Source organism: Acomys minous (genome assembly GCF_964271855.1).
Source record: "Acomys minous genome assembly, chromosome: 4".
In the NCBI taxonomy this organism is placed as follows: Eukaryota; Metazoa; Chordata; class Mammalia; order Rodentia; family Muridae; genus Acomys; species Acomys minous.
In genome coordinates this window covers 30,398,535-30,423,619 of record NC_140486.1, presented here as the reverse complement: position 1 = coordinate 30,423,619, position 25,085 = coordinate 30,398,535, and the positions used below count along the sequence as shown (strand labels likewise).

At 43.4% G+C, this 25,085-nt stretch overlaps 1 pseudogene across 1 annotated transcript; it reads right to left on the bottom strand.

Annotated features, from left to right (window-relative positions):
• Positions 1 to 2,250: 2,250 nt before the first annotated feature.
• Positions 2,251 to 2,635, bottom strand: LOC311595929 (ATP synthase membrane subunit K, mitochondrial-like; annotated as a pseudogene). Its single transcript has one exon. The product of its transcript is annotated as an ATP synthase membrane subunit K, mitochondrial-like (transcript).
• Between the last annotated feature and the right edge of the window lie 22,450 nt (positions 2,636 to 25,085).

Genomic DNA, 25,085 nt, shown 5'->3' with positions numbered 1-25,085 from the left:
TTTGTGTTGTGCTGCATATACAGATATCCTGGGGTAAATGCAGCCACATGTATCCTGTGGCCTCAGGTTGGCACACTTGAAATAAGGGTTACAACCTAAAACACATTTAAAAATTACATCTCAGCAGAATAATCAAGCCTTAACTCTAATTACACCATTTTAAAAAATGGGCTGAGATCAAGAACCCATGTTTTCTTAAAAGGAGATACCCAAATAACCAGTAGGTATAGAAAAACAAAAAAAGCTAAATGTCACTGTTAGAAACATGCAAATCAGAACCACAAAGAGATATCATCTCTCATTTGCTAAGAGGATTGTTATAAAAAAAAGATAAAGATAAGGATAAGGATGTGGAGAAATTGGAAATCATATGCACCACTTGCAGGGAAGGAAAATGGTACACTACTAAGGAAAACTGCACAGGGATGCTGCAAGAACAGGACTATTTCACGGTCCCACAATCTTGCTTCTTGGCATTCATGGAGAGTTAAAATGATATTCCCAAAGACAGGCACTCACCCCAAGGTTCACTCCAGCACTGTTCACAACAGTTAGTGAATGGAACCAACTTAAATGTTCAGTGACAGATGAGCAGATAAAAAGATATGTGCATACACAGAGAAGCATCATTCAATCTCTAAAAACAAGAAAGCCTGCAATGTGTACAAGCAGGGATGGCTCTTGGGACGTGGTGCAGAAACGAAATAAGCTTGCTGTGGAACAACAAGCAATTCTTCTACAGTGTTTCCTTAATCTGAAATAGTCAAGTTCGTAGATCAAAAAGTGGAGTGGTGATTAGCACATGGGAGGAGAGAGCTGAGGAGTTGCTAATCCACGGGTTTGGTTCCTTAGTGCTCTGGAGACCGGCCAGATGCTTACGTACACACCAGGGGACAGTGGGGACAGCTTAACCCTCTGGTTAAGTGTTCTCACCGGTCCTAGTCTTTAAACATTCACATAGCTGCTCCCAGGGCCCAGGAGTCTTCAGGTTAAATGACAAAACTCAGGGAGACACTTCTCTCATGGGGTTTTTCACTGGGAGAAAGAGAGGTGTGCCCACAATCTCCACACATTCCCGTTCCCTTAGGTCGCATGGGTCAGCTCTCGGAAGCTTAAAATATCTGTTGAATGTGTTCTTCTCCCTTGTAAGCCCATTTATTCATCCCCCTCCGCATGAAATGCCATCTCCAGTGAGGGTGGGCTTTAATTAAACCAGAAACACATGAAATGGAAAAAATCAGCCTCCTAAAAAGAGACAGAAAAAGTGCGAGAATACATACATATAAAATTATACATTTTATGGATATTTTCTTATTACAGAGATGTATGCTTATTAAAAATTAAAACAAGGAAGTGGGTCAAAAGTTTTCCAACTTCAACATCCGCTATCAACACTATGAACATTGGGTCATCTCTTCCAGCCTATCAGGAAGGGAACCGTGGTGTGTATATTCCCATATTTACAAAAATGGGATAATGCTTTGTTATACTGTGAATTTAAAATCTGTTTTTTTTCATATGACAGCATATAATTAATGACCTTATAATAATCCTTTCTTAAGGCTTTATTCCCTATTCTTCTTTCCTCTTAAAAACGTACTTTAAAATATTTTTAGCAGAGTAGCAATTGATAAGCATAAGATGTGGAGAGATTTTTCTTCTTGCGTTTCTTTCCCCCCTGCTAAGAGAGATATTTATATGTTAACATTGCTCTTCTCTAGACATTATCTTGGTGCAAAGAAATACATCTAACAACTAGCCCCATGGGTGATATTTAAAAACAGAATCCCCTCTTGTTTCTATCATGGTACAGTGCCTGTTTATCTATTTGCCCATGTGTGTTATCCTACTATCAAGACTCTTCCTCATACCTTCCCCATGAGAGTCCACAGAAGGAAGGGGGAAATCAGTCTCAATATTCTTGATTCAAGATATCTCTGCTTATGCCTGGCACTTTATTATCAATGTCATTTGTGCCCTTGAAGGCAATGCAGAACTGGCATACCAGCTTAATGTGGTCCTATCTGAAATGTGTGATTTTTCTATTAATTTTCTGTGGCATGCAATAATGCTGCATTTTGCAAGGAGACAAAGGGGCATCCTACATGAAAGAATTTCTATCACTGGTTAGTCTGAATACACCCTACTGAGCAAATGCATCTTTTTCCTGGACCAGTATTTTTGTAGAGAGATAAATGGCAACCCACCCACTAGGCAGCACCACTCTACTGCATTAGAATTCAGGAAGTATTTTTTTTTCCAGGTTCATAATTTATTGTACAAATTGAGTATCACATGATGAGTTGACATCAGGTTCTTCAGGTGTGGGGCTAACAGATGAGGTCAAACATTGCAAATCCATTTATGTTGCTTTCACAGCAGGAGTTTTTTTAGGCCTTAACTTGAAGTATAAGGACCAACAAAGCAATGCTTCCATATGTGGCCAGGACACAATTCATTCTACCTGTGCGAGTATAAGAGTTGAAATACTTTTTAATACCAGTGAACTGGAACTGGCTATCACTTTCTGCACCAGCCATGACTTCAGCCTTCGCCCAAATCACAAATTCCGCAGCCGATGTCCTTCAACAAACCCAGCAACCAGCTCAGTCCGACCGGAAGATACCCCCCTCCCCCACACACCTCAGGAAGTATTTTTAATGTGGGTAAAGTAATAAAAAGGAGGGTATTTTGTGAAAAAAAAAGTTGCTGACTGGTAAGATAGGAAAGCCTACCATCATCAAACTGCAAATAGACCAGATGGCTAACTTTCAGAACCAGGAGATAAGGCTGTGGTCACAGCAGGACAGGAAAGGGCAAGAGGAATCAGAATGCTTTTCATTATGAGCATTTCTATATGACTATACTTTTATATGCCAAGAAATCTACTTAGGGCATTTTTGTGGGTTGCAAAGGCCATAGCAAAGCAGGGTCAGGCAAGGTGTCAGGCACATGGAACCAGCAGGCCAGTTTCCACCACATGTGAGATTTCTTGCTGGATGTGAGATAGGGAATCTTAGTTGGGTTAGTTGGGAGAATAACAGATGAATAGCAAGGAGTTGTATCTGGCTCCCTCGGAAGGTTCATAGTCAGAACAAAGGATCAAGCCTGACATCATACTAACACATCCAACAAGACCCTAGAAAGAATAGAGGCAGATGATGTAGGCATCAGGGTGTGAGTAACCACGGCATCACAGTGTTTGCATCTTCATGGCCAGTAAATTGGATATGTAACAGAGAGTGATGGGGGAAAGATTTGATAGATTAATGAAACCTGATGGGAGATTTCTACCTGCCAAGAAATGCTGATGCTTTCTGAGGACAATGTGGAGTTTGTTGGTGGTGTAACATAGAAGTGAGAACAAGGCCAGTCTTACTGAATAGATAAACTTCTTCTATGAATGTGGAAGGTTAGGAAGCTAGAGAGGCTTACTACGGAAAGCAAGGGTCCTTACAACTTAAAAAAGGCAAAGATGTGTCTTGTGATATTGATCACAGGAGACAACCATTGGAAATAAATAGCCAACAATAGAAATAGATCCTAGTAGAGCAACTCTTTATGTAATTATGTGAGGTGTTCTGCATAGTGTTAATAGTGAAAGTAGCCAGATGCAATGTGGATGCTGTTCTAAATAGTTGCATGAAAGAAGGGGGATAAATATTTGCATATGCATGAAGCCTAGTATCAGTCTTAATTGGAGGGAAGATAGGGTGGGAAGGGGCTTATGATTCACTGCGCAAAATACAATTTTGTTTTGACTGTATTTTTCATTAAAATAATTATAATTTTTAATCAAATTTTTAAATGTGTGAGTGTTTTGCTTGCCTGTATGTCTGTATATCACACACATGCCTAATGTACAAGGAAGCCAGAAGAAGACATCAAATTCCTTGGAGCAGGAGTTACAGACAGTTGTGAGCTGCCATATGTGTGCTGGGAATTAAACTTGGATCCTCTAGAAGAGCAGCCAGTTCTATTTCCAAGTAAGCAATCTCTTCATCCCCAAGAATTATAATTTTATAAGTGTACTTAAGTATTATCAAATAATGTGCATGAGAGAGAAGTTTAGAACTCCGTACTTCCATGATGGGTTGTCCTGACAGCAAGTGCCTTAACTACAGCGATGAGGGCTTTCAGGGTAGCTGTACAGCAGCTCAGCCATTCTGTTTGATGGCAGATCATCTGAACCATCATTTATATATTTTCTGGTCTGGGTGGGTGATGCCTTATGAAAATGTGAAATTAAAGGAGTACACTGGGACCGTGACACATCCTGTGACAGAATTCTCATTAGCCATATTAACCAGTTTCATGGTTATGAAAATAAGTAATCATTTTTTATTATGTTCTGGATGCCAATAATTGATGGGTGATGCAACTCTTATTTAAAAACTGTTGTTATGACAACTGCAGCAAACACTGGGATTTTATACTGAAGGATAGAAAAGGGTGATCTCTCAGGCCACCACAGCCACCCTTTCAAACGGGTTAGTTTTTGGAGCTTTTTAAAATTTAAACTTCTGGATATAATGTATAAATAAAATCAAGCTGAGGTCTTATTGGAGAATGGCCTTGTGCACAGATGCTGATTTCTGGGCCCTTAGATGAGGTTGCAGTCTGGAAATGGGCATTGTCGTGATTATTGAAGAATTTCCTATATCAATGTTGTGTAAGGAATGTTCCCCAGTTATCGCTGATTGGTTAATAAAAAGCTGAACAGCCAATGACTGGGCAGAGGAGGTAGTAATGCTGGAGGGGTGGAGAGACAGAAAGGAAGAAGAAAGCAGAGAGAAGAAGAAGGGGGCCATTATGAGGGAGTCACCATGATGACACTGATGGAGGAGAAGCTGACAGGGTGAGACTAGATGTCAGGTAAAAGGTGCCCATGGGTGAGAAATAGTCCAGACCAGAGGAGATGGGATAGAGTAGATGGGTATCTGCCCAGTTACAGTGCTTAAAGCTTGTTGAATAAATCTATTAGGTCTATGAGTCATTATTTGGATGCTAGGGCAGGTAATAGAAAAAAACATTATTTTTACAAGATCTCCCTCCCAGTGGAGCTATTAATGAGACTGCCCTTGTCCATAAAATAAATAAATAAATCTAAGGTATGTATAAGCAGTGGATGAAACTCAAGTATAATTAAAATACCCATAATAGCTAGAAGTTCGATAAATGCTATTTGGATCTGATATTTGTTTGTATTTTGGGTTTGTAAATGTACCCACTACATTAGCTATTGCCTAAAGAATGATGGTACTAAGTTCAATAGAAAACTAATAATGTAAGAAAATCTGGAAAGGATAGACATTTACACAGGAGAGACTTCAGTTCAGTAATTCATAGAGAGACTCGGTGTTCCCCTTAGTTAACTTTTCTCCATGTGGACGGAGACACTGTGCTTCTTAACCTGAAGATGAAAATCCTAACTTTCACTACGGGGCAGGTACCAAGGGAAGCGATAGGATGACTGTGAAGAATCCATCAACCCTACATTGTTGTTAGTGCTACCAAATGGTCTTTCTACAATGTCTTTTGGATCTGATACTTGATTTCATTTCACAGAGAATGGAAATTTAGTTGAGTCCTGAGGCCCACCCTGCTATGGCTCTCTACAGTTCTCTAGAAGAAGGAGAGGAGTGGGTTCCATTTTGCTCCCCAAAGCTAGGCTTGGAGTGTCCTGTGAGTACAAATGGGCACTGACTCTAACTCAACTTCAGTAATAGCTCTTGACTGTAGATAGTTGACTTGATTCAAAAAGTTGTATTATCTAGGATTTGAAAAATAAAAGACAGAATGAATTTAGAACAAGTCAGTGGAATTACCAACCCCTTTGAATTAAGGATTTAAACAAAAGCATGAAAAATGTTATTGGATGAATAAATGAATCGGAAATATAAAGGACTTTAAGAAAGCTTCAAATGAATAATGACAAAATAAGCATGTTAGAAAGAGAATTTTCTAACTTGGGGGGGGGATCTTTCCTCCCTGCTGGGTGCACCCAGAAGGTGATGAATGTCTGGATTATTATAGCATCCTCAGAGCAGGATGGTAGAATGGTTATCTAAACTCCCAATTCTTCTACCAGTTTGCTGGTGATGCTGCCTGCAAGATTATGAGTTAGAACTGAGAATCAGAATTAGAAGAGGATCCCAACCTACAGGCCTCACTGTCCCCACAGCAGCTCTTCTTTGGGTGACTCGGGGCTTTAGTTTGTTTGTTTGGTTGATTTTTTGTGTGGCATTTTTCCACAAAGGGAAGTAAACATACTTCCCCCTCCCTCACCATCATGCTTAGAGTCATGGTGGACCAGAACAGCCATCTTGGACTACGGGGTGGGCATGGATTACAGGGTGATCTTCAGCCTAGGTGCCACACACAGATTATGGCAAAAATAAGTGTGGTTCTGACACCGCTGCTGTCACAGCAGTCCTGAATGTCCTACCTCTCAGTTTCTTTCCTGTGAGATATACACAATCTTGATTGAAAATCTTGTTTTCAGGGATTTGCCACTTATAGTCAAAATTAGCTTGAACTTGGTGTCTCCTCCAGACAGTTCCTGTAGATGCCAAGATGCAAGAAGCATCTCCATCAGGAGTTGGTGGACTAGCAGCCCTGGAGGAGGCTGAGGTCGGAGCCCAACTCTATTTTCTTTCATATGTGAAAGAATTCTTTCAGCTCTCTCAAAAGGCATTGAACGTACCCTTTTTACTCCCCTGTTCAGACTTATAGAACTGAGCCATGATATATGATGATGTATTCTTCCTTCCCACTCCTCAAACAGGAAATTTAAACCTTTACTTCATCAGCAACCAAGGGTTACATCCTTCCATTCAGGGCCTTGTCTGCAAGGGTAGTGCAGAAATGAGTGACTGTAGGTCCCAGAACAAGGGCTTATGAGATAGCTCAGAGGATAAAGGTGCTTTCCATACAAATCCTGACAATGTGGGTTCAAATCCAGATTCCATGACAGAAGGAGAAACCCAGGTCTTCAAAAGTGTCACCTGACTTCCACAATGGATCATATGGTGTCACATGCACATGTACACACACACACACACACACACACACACACACACACACACACACACACACACTAATAACATGTAAAAGGAACGAAGGAAGGAAGGAAGGAAGGAAGGAAGGAAGGAAGGAAGATAGACGAACACCTCAGAGCAGATTCTGTAGTGCTTCTTTAGGAAGGCAACAGCAGCCAGCAAAGCCACCATTCTTCACCTCTGGGGTTGCTTCTATTTATTTGAAGTTATTGGGATATTAAATAATAAAAAATTGCCAAAAGAGGCATTCTAAACAAAGTGACATACTTGATGACATCAGACAAATTAGTGCTTATTAGATACCAGAAATTACTCAAAAACTCCATGTGAAATTTCATTTGGAGAGAAATTGTAGGTTTACATTTAAGCAATGAGCTCAAATGTAACCAAATGTTACAACTTGCAATGTGCAAATGCTACCTAAGCTAACTGTTCTGGCGTCCCTGGTGATAAACTTAGGGAGTCAGACCTGAGGCTGAGCTTGAAAATTTCGTGAACGTTTAGAGGAACATTAGTGATGACTTGGGTTTTGGCTGCAAGTGACAGAGCCCTGAAAATATTTTTTTTAAATATAAGATGGTTTATCTGTATCTCTCATGAAAGAAACTCTGAGGTCACGCCATCCAGGACTGCTGTCAGGGTGGGGAAGGAGAGGAGAGATGCATTTACTCCCTCACAGAAGGAGTCCCTGAACTTAGCACAAAACTCCTCTTCATTTAGTTCATTGGCCAAGATGAGTCATGTCCTAAGATGACTGAAAGGGAGGCTGGGAAACACCATCTTTGGCCTGGAAAACAGTTTATCTTGTTCAAATAAGATGAGGGTTCCAGATACAAAGAAATATGGAGAAGAAGATGATTGTGGCAGTGATGCAACTGACAGTATCTGCTACAACAAGCCAACACGTGTCCCACCCTGTGCCACAGCCTTGTGGATTAAAGTTCTCTTTACTTTTTAGCTTTGGAGTCCAGTGAATCAGAAGTTCCTACTGTCAGCTAGTCCACCCCCATTTCAACCTCACATTTTGTTTTCCTTGCTTGTTGGAGATCAGGCATGGCTTTGCTCCAGAAGCTTATCTTAAGCTCCTCCAACGACAGGTCGCTCCTGATCTGATCATCCATGGATTAGCAGAATCTTTTCCAAAGCCTGGAGTCTTAGAAATGAGATGCCACGTCACAGTTGTCCTCTTTTTGTAGAAATTCGACATCCAATATTCCTTAGCGGCGTTGTCCCAGAGTGCTTACCAGGTTCCAGTAATTAAAGTGGTCATAGTAGAAGAACAAACACATATATTTTTTTTTCTGCCTTGCTTGGATACCTCTTGAATCAGGCTGCTGAGCTCTGATCACGTCCATCTCTCAGACCTCGGCTTCTTTCACCTGCACAGTCCATCGCTGTGAGGGGGATGCATCGTACAATTGATTAGTGTTTCCCATTACAATTGTTTTTGTGGACTGTCTGTCTCTCTAGGTAAAAGGCAGACCAAAGGTTGTAGTCTCTCTTGATTTTTAATTGAATGGTCTAATCATATAAGTCTTTTCAGCCCAGTTATTTTTGAGTCAGCCCTGGAAAGGATGGAGAAAATAAAGGGCCACATGATAAGGTCAGAGGGAAGAAAAAAGGAGGGTTGACTGCCCAGGTAAGCAATCTGTACATGCTGTCGGGGTGGGTACACCACTGGTGTCCTGTTTCCAGGTGCAGGTCTGAGCCTCATCTGGGTAGCTATTTATTGTTCTCCTTGCCCTGCATGGTGGTTTCTTTAATGGCCAAGACAAGTGGAGTTTTAATTGTGCTTCTGGGAGTTTCACAAAAGCCTTAATTGTACCCAACGATGCTATATGAACATGATGTGTAAGCGTGGTATGCCAGATAGGTTGACAATGACGGGAGTGGAGACTTATAGTAATCTTAATTTGAATTTGATCAAGACTCTTGACAAGCTTGCCTGTGATAGTCTTGAAGCTGGGGGTAGGGCAGTGTAACAGTTTTGAACTTGATGGAATTAGCATTTCCAATGGGTGCTGATTCATGAGGCAGGGTATGTAATGGGGTCACTCAGCTCTGTCCTTGTCTAATGAAGATATGTTTTTTATATAGTCAAGTTTTTAGATACTGCTTGAAGACAATCGAGTTTTTAGATACCACTCAAATTGACAGCAATAGCTAAAGGGCTAAAGATCATGTTAGAGGGTTAGTAGTGAGGAGCATCTTGGTGAGCTGAAGTGATGAACAAGACCTGATGGCCTGAAGGTTCATGGTGGATAAATGGTGGCTACCTGTGCTGGCTTCACACAGGCCAGGCACTGTGACTGCAGGGATTTAGCTACCATTGTTTTCTTCCTTTTGTTCACATGTACAGATATTTTTCAAACTCTTCCTTTGTTCGGTGCTGGAGACTTAGAGACGAGCAAGAAATAATTTCGTTCTTCGTGGAAATAATTACGATGTTACAATAAAGGATGACACAGGCAATGGTAGGATAAATTAGTGTCCACGGCAATGTGTCATGCTCACAATTAGGGAATCTTACCTGGGGAAGCTGACAGAGAGGCTGAAAATCACAGGGTGGATATGAGTTAGCTCACCAGGCAATGGGGAGAGGAAAGAATTTTCCAGGAAGAGGGCACAGGTGTAAACCTCTTCAGGTACCATGAAAGAAGCCACTGCAGGAATGGGAGTAGCTTTGTTAACACTGTGGTGTAGAGGGCGTGGGGATAAATAATGAGTCTAAAATTGGATAGGGAGGAGACGGGTGGGTATTGAAAGGTTTCACAATTCACCTGGAGCTTGGATATTGTTTTTTTTTTTTTTGTGAGATGGCAAACCTATATTTGAAATAGGGTGCAGAGAGAAGAGCCAAATGTGACAGCGGAGTAGAAATGAGGCCGTTTTCTGTTTTTTTTTTTTTTTGAGGGGGTGGTCATATGTATGGAAAGGAAATAGACATGTTCATTTTTGCACTTGTTGAATTTGAGGCAGTCAGAACTTGTCTATGTGGCTGATGTCTAGTGTCCAGTTGGGTATAAGAATTTAGAATTCAAAAGGGAAGTTTGAACTGAGGATACAGATTTGGGAAGAAACTGTGACAGCCAAGAAAGAGACAACTTTGGGATTCATCCATGTTCTAGATTTATATGTGGAATGACACAGGGACTAAAAAGCTCTGGCTCTAACCAGTTCTGACCCTGTACAATTCAAGCCACATGAACTGATGGCTCCGACCTATGTCTGAGGTTCAAATTCTTCATCTTTAAGTTGTGGGTGTAAAGAGGTTATTGTACAGCAGTTTCTAACTAAAAAGGTGTGTGTGTGTGTATGTGTATGTATGAATGTATGTATGTATGTATGATTGTATATATGTGTGTGCCTATTGAAGCTAGAATAGGTCATTGAATCCCCTGGAACAGCTTCCCAGTGTGGGTTCTGTGAACTGAACTTGGGTTTTCTGAAAGAGCAGCAAGGACTCTCAGCCACGGAGCATCTCCCCAGCACAACAGCACTGTGTTAGAACAAAGTAAGATGGTGGATGTAAGAGTTCAAGAAAGACTAAGCCCTGTTACTTGGGTCGTGTTTCACTTGTCTCTGTATGGACTCTGCTGAAGAGGGCCAGAAACACTGTTTCACTCTGAGGAGGGACTGAGACTTCATCACACAGTTGAAGCTCAGGGGGTCAATAGCTTCATACACGGGAGGTTCATATAGAACTTCCAAACTTCCAGAAGAAAAAAGTATTAATATTATCCTTGTGGGGTCCCAGGCGGGAGACATAGAAGGAAGTGGCAGGAATAGCAAAAAGACTGACATCAGCCAAGTACTTTGGAAAGCTTCTAACAAGCAGAGCTCTTTAAGGATAGAAAAAGTTTGGCACGCCCTCACCTCCCCTGAGAAAGTAGCGATTCCATCTCTAAATCAGACCCGCCCCCCATCGCTGCAATGGGACGAGTCATCCTTGTGCCTGGGGATAGGAAAAGATATAGTCTTACAAACTGCCAGGCTTTGACTGGTTTAAATAGGATGTATATATAGGGCCCAGGGACTTCAGCAAAGCTCATGGATGGGAGTTCATGAACATTACTCTATAGCCTTCATGCTCACGCTTATTTTCTGGCCATAAAGCAGATTCCTTTCCTCTCTGGGTAGGTTGAGTCTAAGATACTTCAGAGGAAAAACTCCCTTTGCGTGGAATGGTACTCTACAACTGCCTGGTCTCTGTGTCCCAAAGGCTCAGAGCACAGGGTCAGGGGTAAAAGGAACATATTTTGAGAGTGATGTTCCGAGGTTTTGCTTTCCATGGGCCCCTCTGGTCCTCGCAAAGCATCCTTCCCCACCCCTCACCAGCTGAGAATGCCCCGCCCCCAGCCTTCCCTTCAGGGTACAGCTTCAGGAAAAGCATAGTGATAAACAATAAATTAGAGGAGGGAAAGATTTCCAAATTCTTCCCAGCCTGGGTTTATTTCCTAGTAGTAAAATGAAAGAGAAGTCGAGTGCACCGCTGTGATTTATGGGCACCCTTCCCTTCAGAGGTTTTCTAGTTGCATCTTTGTGCTGTGTTTGACATTTATGATGTAAGGTATTAATATCTCGGAAGAGGAGCTGTTGTGCTAATTACTCAGGCCTGCTCTGACAGTCAACTGGTAAGAACAGCACTCATATGTCAGGTCTCATCTATGCATTATGTCCTTCACCTAAAATAGGTGGGAATTACAAGGCACTATGGGCTCCCACTGTAGAGAGTTCACAGGATGTCTCTGGATTGTATTAGTAAATCAAGCCTGATGAGGCTGCTAAGAAGCAAGTAATGCCGGCCTGATAAATAGAACCCACAGGCAAGCCTTTGAGTCGAGATGTGCCAGGGACACACAGACGAAAAGAGGGGGGAAATGCAAACCTATGAACTAGCTTTTCTTCCCCTAGAAAAGAAAACACTTTCGTCCTCTGCCAATTCTTCAGGTGTCAGATGTGCCTTGTTTCCAGTAGCTATTTGTAATATTAATCATTTTAACGGTATCAAACAGACTGGGTTTTTACACTTGATAAATTTTTGATGTCGGGCCTTTGAAAAATGCCGTGGTGTGATTCCCCCCCGCCCCCTCTAGTTTCTCTCCAGAAGCCAGGGTTAATTTGCAGGTGCCAACACATGACTAACGATTTTATCTCAAAAGATTAATACACATTAAATGAACATGGTTGCAGAGGACTCGTGGCTAGATAGCCTTCCTGCATGAGAGATGCTGGGCTTTGTGAGTCTGATAGCTCTGTGTGGTCTCCTCTCGGGATAGGGCTGGTTGTTTATTGGTCAGCAAGTCAGCCTGTTGAAGCTGTCTGGTCCTTCTTCTTTGCCAAAGAACCCTGAGTTTGTTCAATGAGAGATGTGCTCAGGCCCAGTTCATAAGCTGCCACGGGCTGTCAGTCATAGTAAACTGAGTTTTCTTGGATTAGGGGTGTGTGTGTGTGTGTGGGGGGAAGTATCTTCGCTCTGGCCTAGCAGTGCAGGGAGGAAACTGGAAGGTGGAAGAGGGAACAATGGACTCTGAAAAAGGACATCACTGTATGAGATGCACTCCTTTTGGTTTCTGTGAATTTCCTTCCTGCTGTTGGATACAGTAGTGTAAAGCCTGGCACTTGGAACCAACAAACATGTTAGCAGCTGAAGGGAGACGGTAGCCAGGGCTTGTGTGGCAGAGGAACAAGATGGAAAGAGCCTGGGCTCTCAATGACGTCATCAAGCTAGTTTATCCTAAGTTGCATTTTTGTTGAGAGTGGAGTTTAACAACACCAAGACAATCAGTTTCTTAATCCTAGGAATTTGTTGAGGCTTTTTCCTCACAGCTATTATTACAATGCCTTCTGTCATTAGTTGTTTGGCCTTTTGTGGTTTCAGTTACTCAGAGTCAACTGTGCTTTGAAAGTATCATAGGGAAATTAAAAAAAAAAAAAAAAGTGAAAAATTCCCCCCAAGGTAATTCCTAAATTTTAAATTTCATGCGTTCTGAATAGGATGTGAAATCCCATGATGCACATTTGAGATATGACTCACACCTCTGCCCAGCTTGTTTCACGGACTTAGTCACTCAACACGTCCCTCGTTCCTCCACTTGGCGTCTTGAAGTTTTGTCTATGCTGTTCCATGCCGTAGCACTCCGTTCCTGTGCTCGAAAGGATAATGTTTCACATTCATTTTCACTGTATGTCTACTACATATGTCAATACTCTTAAAAAGGTATACATTTAAGGTTACATATGTGGTTTTGGTTTTTTTTAAGTTATGTATTTTTATGCATCTGTCTGTATGTGTATGTGTTTGGCCCTTTAAGGCCAGAAGATGTCATTGGTTCTCTTGGAGCTAGAGTTACCAGTGGCTGAAAGGTGCCTAACATGGATACGGGGAACTGAAGTTGGATTCTCTGCAAAAGCAGTACACAGTTAACCTCTGAGACATCTCTCCAGCCCCAACATACTGTTTAAAAACTGTGTTTGAGGAAGTGGCACTTGAGCGATGGTGGCTGTGTGGAGGTCAGGGGGCAAGTTTGTACAAGTTGATTCTTTACTTTCACCATGACGGTGCTGGGGATTGAACTGGGGGCCACCAGGCAACGATGACCGTCAGCAACTGAGTCATCTTCCCCCACCCCAACACACGCTTCTTCTTAGGCAAGCTTTCACTATGTAGCCCACATTGGGACTGAACTCTGAATTTCTCTGCGTCAGCATCCCAGGGGCTGGGACTCCCCGTGTGTGTCATCATGACCAACTATAAAGGGTTGTATGTTTTTTTTCCAAGTTCTCTTCAACACTTAGATGGATGTAGGACTATAGAAAAACCCTTTGGTTTTAACCTTCTTTTTTTCACATTTTTTATTTTTTGCTCACTTTGTTACATTTTTAAAATTATTTCCATCCCTTTTGTTTGTCATAGCCAAAACCATTTTTTTTGTTTTGTTATTTGTTTTTTTAAGCAACTACCCTTTCTATCTCTAGTAACTCTTTCTTGTCTTCTTGTTCACTTTTTATAGTAATAAGCCTGTTTTGTTTCACTTTGTTTTTGTGCCAATTAGTTCGTGTTTAATGAGCACCTATTTAGATGCCCAGGGCTGATATAAGATGTCTCCAAATGTCCTGCCAAGGAGATACAGGGCGTCTCCTCATGTAGGCATGTCCATTGTGTTCCAAATTAAGTCAAATCAGATTCTTATTGACCACGAGGTCAGTGTCAGGACTTTTCTTGGCTCTGAGTCAGCCAGATTAACCTGGTGTCTTTGAGGTGGAGTCAGTCTTTCAGTTCAATACCTGCTCTCAGAAACAGACTGTTGTATGCTGTACAACAGGGCAGATACCAACCTCAGTGACCTCCTCTTCCATGCAGTATACTTTTTTAAGAAGTTTGGGGTTTCTTAGTTTATAGACAATATTTACCTTGCTAAGGCATTTAGATCCCAGTCAAGATAGAACAGTTCCATCAACACCCAGTGTTTTCTCGACTCTTCCTACCACATCTCATACTGGATTTCCTTAGGGGTTTAGCATCGATCCTTGAGTATTATCTGGGGTGCCTACCCCACCCCTCACCCCCAGCCCTGCTGCTATAGCCTTCCACAGCTCCCTTGTGGCTGAGAAGGATGCTGTGAGTTCTGTAGGTGGACCTGATGTGCTTTAGGGCTATGGGTGTGGAGTGGGAAGGCAGCTTGTTTGGCAGGTTAAATTCCAAGGCCTCTGATTGCTGTGATGCAAGGGGGTAGGAATGCAGTGGGAGGGACTTCCTGGACCAGATATTTCAAAGAGAGTCCCTTGATTAATCACCCCACCCTGCTCTTCATCACAGTATTTCTGACTTGTTCTCTGTCTTCTACAAATGTAGGGTCTCCTGGCACTTCCCTGAGGTAGAGAAATGGTTCTACCTACACTGTAGCTGCTACAAGACTAAGCCATTTGCCCTTGCTTAGCCAATAATGCATCCTATCTTTGTTGTTGCCAAGAAACCCATCAAAAAGCACTCGCTGATGGCTTTCCTCTGGTTACAATGGCACCCTGCTTTTACTTCTCCCTTATTTCTTTATTGCTAACGCCATGTGACTGCGCAAGAGTAGAGGCGGACACATGTGCTTGGTGTGCTGCTCAGAGAGTAAGAACGTGGTCTGTAAGAACGTGGTTGCAACACATTATTTTCTCAGATGAAACGTTTCTTCAGGAAGCCATGTGAGTGGTACTTGTGAACACGCCCCTTGAGTCACACTTCTAATGGCATGCACTTGGACTCTACGCCCAAGTTACTTAGCTAGTTTAAACTTTAGAGTAAAATAAAGCTCTTAGTAAAAGAAAACTGGACCCCCCCCCCCCCATAAGGAGCTTTGGGAAGTGTCCCTAAGACACTTGGTGATAGTTTGGAGTTCAGTGTAGTTTTAGGTGTTCTGTAAAATGACCTTCTAGTACCTTTGCTCAACAATTTCTTATGACATGTGTGACACAGATGGAAGCTACAATTTTTGCCAAGATAAAACCTGGAACAAAGCACCTTGATGTGGTTAATAAATACATTCAAAAGGAACCAAGCATCATACTAAAATCTACTAAGCTGGTAAACAGAGTCACTGTCCTGGCCAGACGCACCCATGTGCACACGCCTTGCTATTTGCATGATCCTTGGTTCCTGGCCATGAGTGGATAGTAGGGTGCACACTGATTTACTACTAAAACAAGTGCTTGGGCATGCCACCTCCCATGGGAGCTTCCCAAATAATTCCCTCCCTGACAGCTGAAGGAGAGGGGGCAGACCTGGTGTCCCACAGGCTAGGTCCATAAAGGATGGTCCCACGTTCTTCTTTTTAGATGATGACTTCCACAAGATTAATGCGTGTGTCTGGGGATTGATATGTAAGTCTTTTTCACATTCAACACACACACACACACACACAGAGAGAGAGAGAGAGAGAGAGAGAGAGAGAGAGAGAGAGAGAGACAGAGACAGAGACAGAGAGAGAAAGACAAAGAGAGAGACAGAGACAGACAGAGACAGAGAGACAGAGAGCAGTGTTCCGTGAATATTTCAAAGGTGTCAAATCTTATACACCCTTTTGTATAAGCTGCATTCTTTGCAGTAGCAGTACTCAGTTGAGGCATCTACACACAAGGTGCTTAAGACAATTTCTTCAGTCTTTCTCCTAAGTGCTGCTCGACTTCACCTGTTACTTCTGTTGAAGTTTGTGTGCTGCCCTTAAAAATTGATTAAAGTGAGCTGGGCATGGTGGTGCATGCCTGGGAGGCAGGCAGATCTACAAAGTGAGTCCCGGACAGCCAAGGCCACGCAGAGAAACCCTGTTTCCAAAACCCAAACCAACCAACAAACCAGCCAAAAATAAATAAATGAATGAAAAAAATTGGCTAAAGTGACACATGCCTTCAATCTTCTCACTGTAGAGGTAGAGGCAGACAGCTCTCTGTGGGTTCTAGGCCAGTCAGGTTACATAGTGAGACCCTATCTAAACATAAAAATTTAAAAAAAAAATCTATTAAGGTGGAAATAAAATAGAGAGTATTTAATGGCTCACCTTAATGCAATACTTTATTTTTACTATTCTTCACTGAGAATTTCAAGTGTGTATACAGCGTATTTGAACCTAACAACTCCCAGTTCCTCCCAGAACCTCACTTTCACATCTCTGCCAGCTTCAAGTCTTCCCTTAGTCCCCTGAGTCCAATTAGTGCCATTGTTAGACACATTATTAACATTAACTTTTGAAAGAAATTCTTTAGAAGAAGACAATGTATTTAAAAATAAACCCAAAACACTTATTTTTCATTGTGAGCTGTAGGTTGCTGATAAGACACTTTCCACATTTAGTCTTTTCTTTCCCTTTTCTTCTTTAAAAAAATTGAACAGAGGTAGGCGGGTGTGGTGGGACTTGCCTGTAGTCCCAGCACTAGGGAAGCCAAGGCAGGAGGATGGCAAGTTCAAGGCCAGGCTAAGTTTCTCCTTAAGACTTTTTCTGAGAGAGAGAGAGAGAGAGAGAGAGAGAGAGAGAGAGAGAGAGAGAGAGAGAGAGAATGAATGGATGAATAAAGAAGTAATTCAAGGGGACTGGAAAGGCTATCAAAACAGTCTGGGTTGCAAGGAGAGGTTTCTTGTGGGCATATTTCTCAGTTGGGCAGTGGGCAGTCACTCCTTCTCAAATAGCAGGTCAAGGACTCTGTCCATAGGGAGGGAGGAAAGATAAGGTTCCCGTGCCCCTTGTGAAAGGCGGGACCTAGCTGGCCTGTGGTAGGTGGGTGCCAAAGATCTCACAATCCCAGCAGCCTTTGCTTTTTTATGGACCTTTGGTGGGATCTCTGTCTTTTTCCTCCCTCCTCTATAGCACAGGACATGTTGCAGAGCCAAAGAGGGTTGGTTACTAAGTTGCTGAGGTGGCAGGTGACTTGACCTGCATCTTGCTGGTGGTCTGTTTTAAACCAAACTTCCGTGTTTGGGTTTTCTTCTCACCCTTACACTGGAGTCTATCTCAGCTCTGTCATTAGTATCTGTGGTCAAAAGAGGCCACCAAACCTTTCTACCAGTTCAGTTTTCTCATGCTTTACAGGTGTGAAAACCCTAATGTACCCCCTCTTTACATGAAGTAAGAGACAAGCCAGGGGTTTGTTTTCTTGTCGTGTGTGTGTGCGTGTTAATTTTGGAAATCACTGAATTCTTTGCAATCATAACATGAGGTCATTGTAGAGTCCCTTACTCTGCCTCAAGTTCCATACCTGGCCCTGCCCACCCCAAGCAGCTGTTCCTGTTTCTTCTGTGACTCACAGTGGCACCTTGGACACCCGTGCGCCGGGCTCTGCACTGGGTGCACTGCTGGGTGCTTGTTAATGACTCCTCCCTGCCCTTGGCGATGCTTGGCAGCCCTCCAGCAGCCACTCTCTCAGGAATTAGGTTCTGCTGGTATGGCCGGCCCCATGATTGCACACCAAGCCACCTCATCCAACCAACCAGGACCGTGAAATCTCAGGTCAACACTGGGCAGATGGGTACAAGAGTCCAGAAAGCTGTGAGTCTGATGTTCAGGGAGGTGCCCGGTGAGTTTGTGAATAAGACGAAAGGGCGGGGCCTGACACAAGCTTGTGGGTGGAAAACTGGGGGGCTAGATATAGGGAGAGAATACGCCATACAGCTCTAGGGACGTTTAGGCTTCTGGAGGCTGAGTGTTGACTGAGGCAGCCACGTGGGAGTCAGGAGAAAGTAAGCAAGGCAAAAAGGCTTTCTGTGAATTGCATGGCACCCATGTCTTCCCAAGTTACTTCCTTGGCTACTGAAGACTGGTTGTTGTATTTCTGCCGTTGGGGCTCCTCTCTTAGGTCCTCCAAAGCCCAGGCAGCTCTGTGCAAGGCTAAAGGAGGGTAGAGAGACCAGCACTGCCCTCTAGCTGCCAAAGCAGAAACTGCAGCAACAACCCCGCTACCGACGGGGCCTGGCCCACAGACATTTTTAACATTTGTAAAGTTCTGTTATTTGAGGGGGGTTCAAACAAAGGTCAGTGATAAACGAAAAGATAGGCATAAATGAAAAGGAGCCATTCGTTATCGTAGGTCTCTCAACATGTGGTGTAGGCAGCAGATGAGTCTGTATCATTCCTTATTTTTCTCATCCCCAAAGTGTCAAGCAACATGGTCAGTAGCAGCGAAAGGTGAGGATAAGTACGCCCCTCCCCCCGCTCGCCCCCAGCAGCCCAAAGCATTCCTTCCCATTTTCTTCCAAAGCCCAACGCTGGTGCTCTCCTGTTCCCAGCCTCACCCACCAGGGAGCGGCATGGAGCCAGAACACAAGGCAATATGAATAAATCCAAGCTGGGCTCCAGTGTAGAAAGCTAAGTGCTGAGGACACCTTTCTGTACCTAGGCTTGACGCTGGATTCATTGCCCTCTCAGGGATGCTTCACACCAGGTGGGTTGGTTTATGCGGAGCTCCAGCGTGATAATCATGTGTGTGTGTGTGTGTGTGTGTGTGTGTGTGTGTGTGTGTGTGTGTGTGTGTGTGTAACCACCGTGGCAACGTAGAAGTTCTACATAGACTCCTTCCTTCCTTAGCCTCACGTGTAGTTTGTCTTGAGAAAAGGGAGAAGTCATTGAGTCAAGAGGCTTATAAAGTGTTAGGGGCTGTGGAAGAGGCTCAGTGGATAAAATAGTTGCCGTGCAGGCCTGGGGACGTGAGTTCGGATCCCCAGAACCCACATAAAGTCAGACTGGATAACATGCTTGCCACCCTAGCATTCCTACACTGAGATGGGAGGTGAGACCGGAGACCCACCAGAGATGGGGCCAGCTGGCCTGCCTTGCACTTGAACGATTAAAAAAGAAGAAGAAAGAAAAGGAAAGAGAAAAGAAATAAAAAGGAACAGAATGTGACTGCTTCTAGGTATGGGGGAAAACGAAATTTATTATAGATATGTAGGAAAAGAGCATAGCCAAAGGCAGGGACATCTGGGAGAGTTCAGAATGGATATAACCAGACTAAGCTAAGCCATGCGAGAAGAAAGGAGAGGGGAGGGAGGGGAAGCAGGTGCAGCAGCCAGGAGGCCCAAAAGAGAGTAGAGAAAAGGAGCAGGTAGCCAAAATGGTTGAACTAAATTGGGAAGGGCATCTAGGGGAAGGGCACCCCAGCCCCTGGGCTGGAGAATTGGTGGGGAGGAAGTATGCCAGCCAGGAGGGCCCTGTGACTGATGGAGACTGAGGGACGCAAGGAGAACCTGGCAGCCAGGTGCACTCAGTAGGTGCTGATGCCTCAGTAGGCACCTCAGCCTAGGTTTGAAACCTAACATCCCAGCCTTTTGTTGATAATCATAAATAAGGAGTGATACATCTTCCTGTGACTACTTCCTGCTGACATTGGGGCATCATCGTTTGGGGGAGGGGTGTCTGAAGAAGGTGGAATTCTGGCCAAGTCTGGGGAAAGTGGACTGTTTCAGCAGTTGGAGCAGTTTGTGAGGCTGGACCATCTGGGGGGTAGCCATGTTGTAGTATCTAGGATGCAGATTTTGTGGGAACACCTGGAGCTGGAGCTGGGCTGGAGCAGTCTGCAGATGTTCTGAAATCATCAGCTGGGGCAGATAGACCAGGGAGAGCAGGTGAAGTTAAGGAGTTTAGGGGTAAATTTTTATCATGTGTATTGTTGAAACTTCCAGGCCTATTGTCCTGGTAGTTTGGAGAAGGGAGTCTCAAGACCAGGAGAAGAAAGATCTCACCCCCAGGAATAGGAAGTAGGTGAGGAAACAGGCCGTTGAACAGGAGGAGTACTAAATCTGCTGTCTGTTTGACCTATGAGAGGTGGATCCTAGTTAATTCACTGATGCTTACAAGAATTTTAAAAAGTTTATAAAAAGATAAAGTTTGGGCACTCAAAAATTATTCTGGGTTAAAAGCATTAACACTCTTCCCAGAGGGCTGGATTTATACATTGGGCAGAGATGTTTCTAGCACAATGAGAAGCAATTTATTCTAAAGTCTATACTTAGAGGATAACCAAATGAAATATAAACATTTGAGCTTGTGGCTATGATAATAGTAGTTAGTGATTAATCTAATGGCATCTAACAAGAGACCCTGCCGCAGACTAGGCAGAAGATAACGACCAACACCTGAGATTGTCTTCTGATCTACACACACACACACACACACACACACACACACACACACACACAGACAGATGTTTTTTGTTTTGTTTTTCCAGACAGAGTTTCTCTATGTAGCCCTGGCTGTCCTGGAGCTCACTCTGTAGACCAGGCTGGCCTTGAACTCACAGCGATCCACTGGCCTCTGCCTCCTGAGTGCTGCGATTAAAGGCGTGCACCACCACTACCTGGATTCACAGAGAGATTTTTTTTAAAAACAAGAAAAAAAAATCACAAAGTGAAGTGATAGGAGAGGAACCGATATCGAACTGGTCAGGAAAAAAAAAGAGTGTGTGGCGAACTGAGCCTTGCTACCTTCTAGGCATCTCCCAGCTACATCTCTCTCAAAAGGCATGCCTCTTTTCATTTCTTTATGCAGACAGAATGGCACTTGCCAAAGCCACATGGCTTGTGGAGTTGAGATTTCGATCTCAGCCTCTGTCATTCCGAAGTTTGTGTTTTTCCTCCTTAAAAAAAAACAAACAAACACAAAAACTCAACCATTTCCGTTCCCTAAGGAGAGACAGGCTATGCCATGCTAAAGAAAGGTGTGGAGCCCCCCATTACTTCCCATGCCTTTATTTTTCAGTTGTAGACACCAGGTTTTCGAGTGCGCAAGGCAGGTTTGGGATGGTTACCTATTTCAGTCACCATTATATAACCCACACAAGTTTCTAGGCCAACAGCTGGTGATTCACTGTGCTAATCAGTTTTTGACTACTCAACACAACTGGAGACACCTAGGAAGATGGAACCTAGGGATTGCTTCCGTCAGGTTGGCCTGTGGGGGATTTTATCCATTAATGATCGATATGGGATGGCCCAGAACACTTTCAGTGGTGCCATGCTTGGGCAGGTGGTCCTGGGTTATATAAAAAGCAGGTTGAGCAAGCCACAGGAACAAGTCAGTAAGCAACACTCCTCCATTGTTTCTGCTTGAAGCTCCTGAATTGAATCCCTGCCTTGGTTTCCCTTCTTGACAGACTACAACCTGTCTGCTGAACGAACTCTTTCTTCTGAAAGTTGCTTTTGGTTAGTGTTTTATCACAGCAAAGGAAACCAACCAAAAATATTCGCACAGGACAAATCTGTAAGATCTATAAACGCAATTTCAAAGAATTGAGCTCTTCCCCTTCTCTGTTTTGAACTTATACAGCGGCCTCCTCAGTGATATTCCTAATTCCATGCCACACAGAGCATTTAGTGATCTTCATTAAACACTGTCATGGAGTTGCTTAACAGACATTGAATAGGTCCCAAGCTTTCAGGCTAAAGTCTAGACTCATCCGTATGGCCACCAGGTACACCATGAGTAATCCACTTCTAGTGACCTCACTGGGACCCTGTGTTCCCGTTGGCCCCTGCTCTTGGCACACTGGCCTCATTGTTGTGCCGTGGATGTACTGAGGATGAGATGCCCGAGGTGTTCTTTCCTGGGATCTGCCTCACACCTTCCCATCTGTCTTGTCTCTGCTTCCCTAGTGTTTCAAGAACCACTTCTAAGATGGCTACCATGTTGCCCCATGTTCTTCTTTTATAGTTGCTGCTGCTTCTCTTTCTCCCCTTCTTCCTCTTTTTCCTCTTCTCCTTTTCCTCCTCCTCCTCCTCTTTTTCCTCTTCCTTTAACTTTCTTTTCTTGTGTTTTTTTTTTTTTTTGAGACATTCTGAGTAGCCCTGGCTATCCTGGAACTTGCTTTGTAAAATAGGTAGGCCTCAAACTCTGGCCTCTGCCTTTGGAGTTCTGGTATTACCATGGCTGACTTTAGCTTATAAATCTTTCCTAAAATTTTTATTAATTTATTTAGGTTACAACTCAATTGTTATCCCATCACTTGTATCCTCTCTCCCTTTCTCCTGCTTTTACCCTATTCCCCTCCCCTAGGTCTATGACCAAGGGGGATCTCCTCTCCTTCTTTATGGTCATAGGCTATCAAGTCTCATCTTGGTAGCCTGCTTATTCTTTCTTTGAGTGCCCTCAGGCCTCCCCACCAAGGGGAGGTGGTCAAATATGGGGCACCAGAGTTCATGTCAGAGTCAGTCCCCACTCTCTACATAATTGTGGAGAATGGCCTGACCATTGCTAGGTCAGGGTAGGGGTTCCATGTTTACTACATGTATTGTCCTTGGTTAGTGCAATAGTTTGAGCAGACCCCCCGGGCCCTGATCCACCCATCATGAGGTTCTTCTTGTAGGTTTCTAGGACCCTCTGGGTCCTTCTATTTCCCCATCTCCTTTATTTGTCTTACCTAGAGTCCCAGGGGGATGTCCTCACATCTATCCCAATCTCCTGGTAAGTGAAGACTTTCATGGGACATGCTTTTTGGGCTAGCGCCCACTTATTAGTGAGAATATAACATATGAGTCTTTCTGCTTCTGGGTTAACTCACTGAGTATGATCATTTCTAGTTCCATCCATTTGCCTGCAAATTTCAAGAATTCCTTGTTTTTAATAGCTGAGTAGTATCCATAGTGTAAAAATGTATCACAGCTTCTTTATCCATTCTTTGACTGAGGGCCACTTAGGCTGTTTCCAGGTTTTGGCTATTATGAATAAGGGTGCTATGAACATGGTTGAGCATATGTCCCTGTTGTGTGGTGGAGCATCTTCTGGGTATATTCCAAGGAGTTGAATAGCTGGGTCTTGAGGAAGCCCTATTCCCAGTTTTCTGAGAAAATACCATATAGATTTGCAAAGTAGTTGTACAAGTTTGCATTCCCACCAGCAACGAAGGAGTGTTCCTCTTTCTCCACATCCTTTCCAGCATGTGATGTCACTTGAATTTTTGATCTTTAGCTTATAATTCTTAATAATCTGTGTCCATGCTAATTTTCCTCCTTCACTAAAATGTAAATACTTGATGGGCGACTCTACTCTTTTGTTCGTTACTGCTTTCCAGGCCTTAGGTCAGTGTTTGGCATCCAGCAACTCTCTGTTTGGTTTTCAAGTTGCTCTGGCTGTCCTGGACTCGCTTTGTAGACCAGGCTGGCTTCAAACTCACAGTTATCCACCTGGCTCTGCCTCACCGAGTGCTGGGATTAAAGGCGTGTGCCATCACACGCAGCTCATGTAGCAACTCTTAAAACATATTTGTTAAATACATAAATTACCCGTTTCTGTCAGGATTCAGGAGCCCACTGTAGCCGACATGCGTGCCATATGTGGGGGACAGGAAACAGCAGTGTTGACCACCAAAAGTCAGCAGAAGGAGGAACTGCGAACAAGAAAGAGACGGCACACAGACTGAGAAGCGTGGGAAGGGGACCAGGGGATTGTGTCTGGGTCCTGAGCCAAGATCTCCAGGCGGTGTTTCTTGATTTATCCACAAACATTTGTGAGACAGGGGTCTTATTACTACACATGACAGGAAATTCCAAATCAACAGAAAAGAAGGAAAGGCACAGAAGCCGAGCCCTAGGAAGGGCGAGGGGCCCCAGGACAAGGCGCCTTCAGCTCAGAACTTTTCATGGATTTGAAGGAAGTTACGATAGCATTCTCAACCCTTGAATTTGCTTTGAAAACATCAGCAGTCTTGTCTGTTTTCAAGGTGGAAATTATTAAGCCACATTTTTAAGCGTTTCTTGTTATTTGATCTTGCTTGTATGTAGACTATTTCCACCCTTAATACACACAGCAGATTTCATATTTTTGGTTGTGAGCCTGGCCTTTAACAGCCGAGCCATCTGTCCAGACACACAGTAGATTAAAAAAAAAAAAAAAAAAAAAAAAAAAAAAAAACAGCCAAAAACTCTATCCCAGACACACTGTCCTCTCCATTTTGCTAAAAAAAAAAAAAATTCCTGTAAACAGTTGGATGGAAATTTAAAATGCTAGTGGTTAACATGGAAAAATATTCACTGAAAATTTACTATATACAAACGTGTGAGCCTTGAATGTCGTACATGGCCTTTGAGAACCTGGAGGCCAGGTTCTAAGTTCTATGTTTTTTTCTGCTTTTGGATCTCATAAAATGTTTGCTGGATAAATGTGCAAACCTATGTTGCTAGGCTAGGGACTTTGGGAACAGCCATTGTCTTCGGGGTGTATCAGTAGATGTTCAGGGAGAAATTAAAGGCCTAAAGTAGCGGGGGAGCAGATAAGAGATGGAAACACTAAGCACCCCGAGGGTAAGTGGTCTGTGAAACACCTGCCTGTGCTGGCTAGTTCTTTGTCTATTTGGCAGAACTAGAATCATCTGCGAAGAGGAAAGTACAATTAAGAAAATGCCCTCACCAGACTGGCCTGTAGGCAAGCTATGGGGCATTTTCTTGATCAATCATTGATGTGAGAAAGCCCAGGGCGCTGTGAATGATGCCTCCCCCTGCGGCATGCAGTCATGCTCCTATAAAAAGGCAAGCCGAGGAGGGGAGTGTAAACAGTGTTCCTC